Source organism: Schistocerca piceifrons, chromosome 2, assembly GCF_021461385.2.
Source record: "Schistocerca piceifrons isolate TAMUIC-IGC-003096 chromosome 2, iqSchPice1.1, whole genome shotgun sequence".
Classification (NCBI taxonomy): domain Eukaryota; kingdom Metazoa; phylum Arthropoda; class Insecta; order Orthoptera; family Acrididae; genus Schistocerca; species Schistocerca piceifrons.
The window spans coordinates 1,028,014,489-1,028,022,826 of NC_060139.1; positions in this window are offsets into that span (position 1 = coordinate 1,028,014,489).

An 8,338-nucleotide genomic window follows, 5' to 3' on the forward strand; every position below is an offset into this window, starting at 1 on the left:
AAAATTTGTGCACGTATTTTAATTGTCGTCATTACATTCGACAGCTGATGGTAGTCCTTATTCGCAACTGCGAGTTCATTTGATTTTAATCTATATACCAAACGGCTAATCAAGGTTCGTCTTTCATAGTGCACGGTTCCATTCGCATGTTGCCTGTCTATCGGCTTTCAGGGGCAACAAAAATTTGATTTTCAGTATTTCACATAATTAATGGCCGAATTTAAGATTTTAAAATGCTGTGATACTCTGCTCATTAAGCGATAGATTTTGTGTTAGTATTACAGTTAGAAACCGTATATGTCTGGTGGTAGCATAACTCAACGGCGTGCAGATACCCAGGCTATATTCATCCAGTAAGAGATTGGGAACACTTACTGACTTGCAACAAACTTTAGACATAGTTTCACTTTCAGACCCTTTGCGAAACTTTTTCTCCTTTATACCCCCTGCAAAATGATGAAAGGGAAAAAAGCCTATCGCTATTTACATTAACGCTGTTCACGCAGTAAAACTTCGGGATCAGACATCACGTCTTAATTAACTTACTAGTACTAACTCTATTGGCAACACATTTTGCAGACGGTATCAACTCATCCCACTGAATGTACCTGTATCATTATATCATTGTACGAAACATAGTTCAGAGATATTAAGTCATAAACATTGATATGCGTGAAAAACTAGTTATTTTAGGGCCGTATTTGAACACGACTCGAACCGTTCGAACAGTTTATGTCACAGTTGGGGAAATCTCGGGGTCTGTTCGATCTTGTAATCGGCCTGCGATCCAATGAATTTTGTTGGCACTATTGCAGAGACCTATATTAGAGTTTTTAATGTACTCTGGATTTTAATAATAAAAGTAATTGTGAAATACGGCCTCAAATATCTTCTAGGGTGCATGACATGCGTAGCAAAGGCAACTAAGAAATAAATTATTCTTCTCAAGATTTCGTTCGTCGCACGATCTAGAGATGTCTGATGGTACCAAGATGGGTCTCCAGTCACGCGCAAAAAATTAGTCACATTATTACGATCTATTTTGTTTGTTCGGCACTTAATTCTGTATTATTTGCCCTGGTTGTTTCATCTGAATGTCGTCGTCTTGTTTTAAAAAATGACTAAAATCTGGTAACGTTTTTATCTGTTATTCTACTATGTGAACAGGGATTGAATTTATCATCTGCACATCGTTACAGTTTCCCATAAACAAATAAAATATTATACTAGGTTCAGTGAAACATTATTTTTTGGAGGACAACATTTTCGACTTTGCCTATTACCTTTAATTTAAAATCAGCGTAAACGGTTACATATACATACATGTCGGTACTACATGAGAAATTGTTTTGTAAAACTGTACAAACGCAAGAGGAGTTTCTCCGGTGATAGGATACTGTTTCCTCCAGTGTTTCACAAAATTGTCGGATTTTAAGTGGAACCACAGCTCATTGATGCTCTTAGTTTATTGCATATCTCTTTGCACTCGCACCCCGTGAGACAAACGTCACTTGATTGTTCGAACTAGCTCGATTCTGCATCGAATGGTGCGTTGAACGTATCAGGAAATCTCGAGCCCGTTCGAAGGCGGGTATAATTTCCACAACACCAGCTATTGTTTAAAAGGGAGCGGAAATTACAATTATATCCCCTCCTCGTTACAATAGGAAGTTTATATAAGACGATAAAATTATCTTGTTTGGGTAATACGCTGAAGCGCCAAAAAAACTGGTATAGGCAAGCGTATTCAAATACAGAGATATGTAAACAGGCTGAATACGGCGCTACGGTCGGCAACGCCTATATAATGAATGATGATGATGTTTGGTTTGTGGGGCGCTCAACTGCATCAGCGCCCGTATAAATTCCCAGCCTTTGCTCAGTTCAATCTCGCCACTTTAATGAATGATGAAATGATGAGGACAACACAAACACCCAGTCATCTCGAGGCAGGTGAAAATCCCTGACCCCGTCGGGAATCGAACCCGGGACCCCGTGCTCGGGAAGCGACAACGCGATTTAGAAAAGATGTCTGAATGGTGCGAAAATTGGCAGTTGACCTTAAATAACGAGGTCATCCACATGAGTGTTAAAAGGAATTCGTTAAAACTTCGGGTACACGATAAATCAGTCTAATCTAAAAGCCATAAATTCAACTAAATACCTAGGTATTACAATTACGAACAACTTAAATTGGAAGGAACACACAGAAAATGTTGTGGGGAAGGCTAACGAAAGACTGCGTTTTATTGGCAAGTCACTTAGAAAATGTAACAGATCTACTAAGGAGACTGCCTACACTACGCTTGTCCGTCCTCTTTTAGAATACTGCTGCGCGGTGTGCGAATCTTACCAGATAGGACTAAAGGAGTACATCGAAAAAGTTCAAAGAAGGGCAGCACGTTTTTTATTATCGGGAAATATGGGAGAGAATGTCACAGAAATGATACAGGATTTGGGCTGGACATCATTAAAAGAAAGGCATATTTCGTTGCGACGGAATCTTCGCACGAAGTTCCAATCACCAACTTTCTCCTCCAAATGCGAAAATATTTTGTTGACACCGACCTAGAAAGGGAGAAACGACCACTACGATAAAATAAGGCAAATAAGAGCTCGTTCGGAAATATATAGGTGTTCGTTCTTTCTGCGCGCTATACTGGATTGGAATAATAGATAATTGTGAATATGGTTCGATGAACCGTCTGCCAGGCACTTAAATGTGATTTGCAGAGTATCCATGTAGATGTAGAAGTGAGGATTTTCCCGTACGACTATTTCACGAGTGTACCTTGAGTATCAGGAATCCAGCAAAACATCAAATCTCCGACATCGTTGCGGCCGGAAAAAGGTCCTGCAACAACGGGACCAACGACGACTGAAGAGAATCGTTCAACTCGACAGAAGTGCTACCCATCTACAAATTGCTGCAGATTTCAAGCTGGGCCATCAACAAGTGTCAGCGTGCGAACCATTCAACGAAACATCATCGATATCGGCTTTCGGAGCCGAAGGCCCACTCGTGTACCCTTGACGACTGCACGACACAAAGCTTTACGCCTCGCCAGAGCCCATCAGCACCGACATTGGACTGTTGATCACTGGAAACATGTTGCCTGGTCGGCCGAGTCTCGTGTCAAATTGTACCGAGCGGACGAATATATACGGGTATGGAGACAACCTTGTCAGCAGGAAGGTGTTCAAGCTGGTGGAGGCTCTATAATGGTGTGGCGCGTGTGCAGTTGGAGTGATATGGGGGCGCTGTTACGTCTAGATACGACTCTGACAGGTGGCACGTACGTAAGCATGTCCATTGTGCATTCCGACAGACTTGGGTAATTCCAGCAGGACAATGCGACACCCCACATGTCCATAACTGCTACAGAGTGGCTCCAGGAACACTCTTCTTCGTTTAAACACTTTCGCTGGCCACCAGACTCCTCAGACACGAACGTTATTGAACGTATCTGGGATTCTTTGTAACGTGCTGTTCAGAAGAGATCTCCATCCCTCGTACTCTTACGGATTTATGGACAGCCCTGCAGGATACGTGGTGTCAGTTCCCTCGAGCACTACTTCAGACATTAGCCGAGTCCATGCCACGTCGTGTTGCAGCACTTGTGCGTGCTCACGAGGGCCCGACACGGTATTAGGCAGGTGTACCAGTTTCTCTGGTTCTTCAGTGTACATTGCCACGAGTCTCACGTCTAAGTCTGTAAAACAGTTAATTACCGTATCGCTTCTTTACAAGGGGCGAGAGAATATAACAGAACAATAACTTTATTTCCGTCTCACTGTAGCCACTTTATTTGGGAACACAAAATTATGAATGGATTAATAATCAGAGAAATAAAGGGAGAGGTGTTGTTTTGGCCTGTTTCGTTTCTTATTGTTTCGAGCACGATATTTTAACACAGCTCCAGGCGTGTACTCTTAATACCGTAATATTCAAATGCTTATGTCTCATGTAATGACGGCCGATTATACAGGATGTTCCAGAAATGATGCGACAAACTTAGAAGCGTTGTAGAGGGTGTCTTGAGGGACAAGTTGAGAATAGGAACCCGTGTCCGGAAACATCATCCAACACGCTACAGGGTGTCAAAGTTTTAGATGCCGGCACCTCCCACTAGGTCTCCCCTACGGCGTCGAAAGTGACTTCGTACGCTGACGGGTCGTTGATCGCGATTCAGTGCCACGATAGTCAGTGGACAAGATGAGGCTAGCTGTTGTGTAGAAAGGCCTTGGCTCCTCTGCTGCCTCGGTGGATGGCAGTTTCGGACACAGGTTTCCATCTCCAGTTAATTTTCCTCTTTTAGTCCGAAAAACACTTGGTTCAAGAATCATAAAAGAAGTTTGTATACATGGAGAAGCCTGGAGATACTGGAAAGTTTCAGATAGATTATATAATGATAAGACAGAGAATTAGGAACCAGGTTTTACATTGTAAGACATCTCCAGGGTCAGATGTGGACTCTGACCACAATCTATTGGTTATGAACTGTAGATTAAAACTGAAGATACTGCAAAAAGGTGGAAATTTAAGGAGATGGAACCTGGATTAACTGAAAGAACCAGAGGTTGTACAGAGTTTTTGGGAGAGCGTAAGCGAACGATTGACAGGAATGGGGGAAAGAAATACGGCAGAAGAAGAATGGATAGCTTTGAGAGATGAAATAGTGAAGGCAGCAAGGGATCAAGTAGGTAAAAAGACGAGGGCTAGTAGAAACCCTTGGGTAACAGAAGAAATATTGAATTTAACTGATACAAGGAGAAAATATAAAAGTACAATAAATGAAGCAGGCAAAAAGAAATACAAACGTCTCAAAAATGAGATCGACAGGAAGTGCAAAATGGCTAAGCAGGGATGGCTAGAGGACAAATGTAAGGATGTAGAGGCATATACCACTAGGGGTAAGATAGATACTGCCTACAGGAAAATTAAAGAGACCTTTGGAGAGAAGAGAACCACTTGTATGAATATCAAGAACTCAGATGGGAACCCAGTTCTAAGCAAAGAAGGGAAGGCAGAAAGGTGGAAGGAGTATATAGAGGGTTTATACAAGGGTGATGTACTTGAGGACAATATTATGGAAATGGAAGAGGATGCAGATGAAGATGAAATGGGAGATATTATACTGCGTGAAGAGTTTGACAGAGCACTGAAAGACCTGAGTCGAAACAAGGCCCCGGGAGTAGACAACATTCCATTAGAACTACTGATGGCCTTGGGAGAGCCAGTCATGACAAAACTCTACCATCTGCTGAGCAAGATGTATGAGACAGCGAAATACCCACAGACTTTAAGAAGAATATAATAATTCCAATCCCAAAGAAAGCAGGTGTTGACAGATGTGAAAATTACCGAACTATCAGTTTAATAAGTCACAGCTGCAAAATACTAACGCGAATTCTTTACAGACGAATGGAAAAACTGGTAGAAGCGGACCTCGGGGAAGATCAGTTTGGATTCCGTAGAAATGTTGGAACACGTGAGGCAATACTAACCTTACGACTTATCTTAGAAGAAAGATTAAGAAAAGGCAAACCTACGTATCTAGCAATTGTAGACTTAGAGAAAGCTTTTGACAATATTGAGTGGAATACTCTCTTTCAAATTCTGAAGGTGGCGGGCGTAAAATACAGGGAGCGAAATCCTAGTTACAATTTGTACAGAAACCAGAAGGCAGTTGTAAGAGTCGAGGGACATGAAAGGGAAGCAGTGGTTGGGAAGGGAGTGAGACAGGGTTGAAGCCTCTTCCCGATGTTATTCAATCTGTATATTGAGCAAGCAGTAAAGGAAATAAAAGAAAAAATCTGAGTAGGTATTAAAATCCATGGAGAAGAAATAAAAACTTTGAGATTCGCCGATGACATTCTAAGTCTGTCAGAGATAGCAAACAACGTGGATGAGATGAACATCAACAAAAGCAAAACGAGGACAATGGAATGTAGTCGAGTTAAGTCGGGCGATGATGAGGGAATTAGATCAGGAAATGAGACACTTAAAGTAGGAAAGGAGTTTTGCTATTTGGAGAGCAAAATAACTGATGATGGTCGAAGTAGAGAGGATATAAAATGTAGACTGGCAATGGCAAGGAAAGCGTTTCTGAAGAAGAGAAATTTATTAACATCGAGTATAGATTTAAGTGTCAGGAAATCGTTTCTGAAAGCATTTGTATGGAGTGTAGCCATGTATGGAAGTGAAACATGGGCTATAAATATTTTGGACAAGAAAAGAATAGAAGCTTTCGAAATGTGATGCTACAGAAGAATGCTGAACATTAGATGGGTAGATCACATAACTAATGAGGTGGTGTTGAACAGAATTGGGGAGAAGAGGAGTTTGTGGCACAACTTGACTAGAAGAAGGGATCGGTTGGTAGGACATATTCTGAGGCATCTAGGGATCACCAATTTATTACTGGAGGGCAGCGTGGAGGGTAAAAATCGTAGAGGGAGACCAAGAGATGAATACACTAAGCAGATTTAGAAGGATGTAGGTTGCAGTAGGTACTGGGAGATGAAGAAGCTTGCACGGGATAGAGTAGCATGGAGAGCTGCATCAAACCAGTCTCTGGACTGAAGATCACAACAACAACAGCCTGAAAAATACGGAGATTTCAGAGGGTTCCAGTAGAAAAACAAATTCCAAATGGAGATCCGTCAATGTAAGCGTCATCCACAGACGCAACATAGCATCGCATTCGTAAGAACTGTGTGCGCACCTGCCGAAATAGGACTAACAAAGGATTTCAAAAAAGCTGTTTTTAAGAACCACCAAGAACTATGTTTCAGTCGACTGATCATCTTCAGTGACATAAATTTTTCTCAAATATTTACCAGCTGTGGGACACCAAATGCACAAAATTATTATGAGATGTTGAAAGTAGACGAAGAATTGTAATGCGAATCTATATCTACGTGATTACTCTGTTATTCACAATAAAGGCCCTGGCACAGGGTTCAAAGAACCACCTTCAAGCTGTCTCTCTGCCGTCCCACTCTCGAACGGCACGCGGGAAAAACGAGCACTTAAATTTTTCTGTGCGAGCCCTGATGTCTCTTATTTTATCATGATGATCATTTCTCCCTATGTAGGTGGGTGCTAACAGAATGTTTTCGCAATCGGAGGAGAAAACTGGTGACTGAAATTTCATGAAAAGATTCCGTCATAACGAAAAACGACTTTGTTTTAATGATTGCCAATCCAATTCACGCATCATGTCTGTGACACTATCTCCCTTATTTCACGATAATACAAAACGAACTGTCCTTCTTTGTACTTTTTCGATGTCATCCGTCAGTCCCACCTGATGCGGATCCCACACCGAACAGCAATACTCAAGAATAGGGCGGACAAGCGTAGTGGAAGCAGTCTCTCTGGTAGACCTGCTGCACCTTCTAAGTGTTCTGCCAATGAATCGCAGTCTTTGGTTTGCTCTACCCACAATATTATCTATGTGATCGTTCCAGTTTAGGTTATTTGTAATTGTAATCCTTTAGTATTTAGTTGAATTCACAGACCTCAGATTTGTGTGACTTATCGCGTAATCGAAATTTAGCTGATTTCTTTTAGTAGTCATGTGATTAACTTAACATTTTTTCCTTATTCAGGGTCAATTGCCACTTTTCGCACCATACAGATATCTTATCTAAATCATTTTGCAAGTCGACAGCCTCATCTGCAAACAATCTAAGACGGCTACTCAGATAGTCTCCTATGTCGTTAATATAGATCAGGAACAAATAAATAGAGGGCCTATAACACCTCCTTGGGGGAACGCCAATATTCTGTTGAACTCGATGACTTTCCGTCTATTACTACGAACTGTGACCTTTCTGATAGGAAATCACGAATCCAGTCGCACAACTGAGGCAATACTCCGTAGGCACGCAGTTTGGTTAGAAGATGCTTGTGAGGAACGGTGTCGAAAGCCTTCTGGAAATCGAAGAATATGGAATCAATTTGACATTCCCCGTCGATAGCGCTTATTACTTCATGAGTATAAACAGCTAGTTGTGTTTCACAAGAACGATATATTCTGAAACCGTGATGACTATGTGCCAATTGTTTTCTTCGAGGTACTTCATAATAGTCACAGGCTTGTTTGAGCCACGGGAAAGCGCCACTAAAATGTTCGAAAACTAAATTGGCGCGCTCTTGAAGATAGACGTAAATTTTCACGCGAAAGCATATTTATCAAATTTCAAGGGCCAGTATTACTATATATCTCTGAATCTAAGACAACTCCGAATGCAAGACGACCACTAATTATTCAACAGAGCATTACAGAATAACATTTATACACACAAGGTTTATTTTGAAAACGTACAC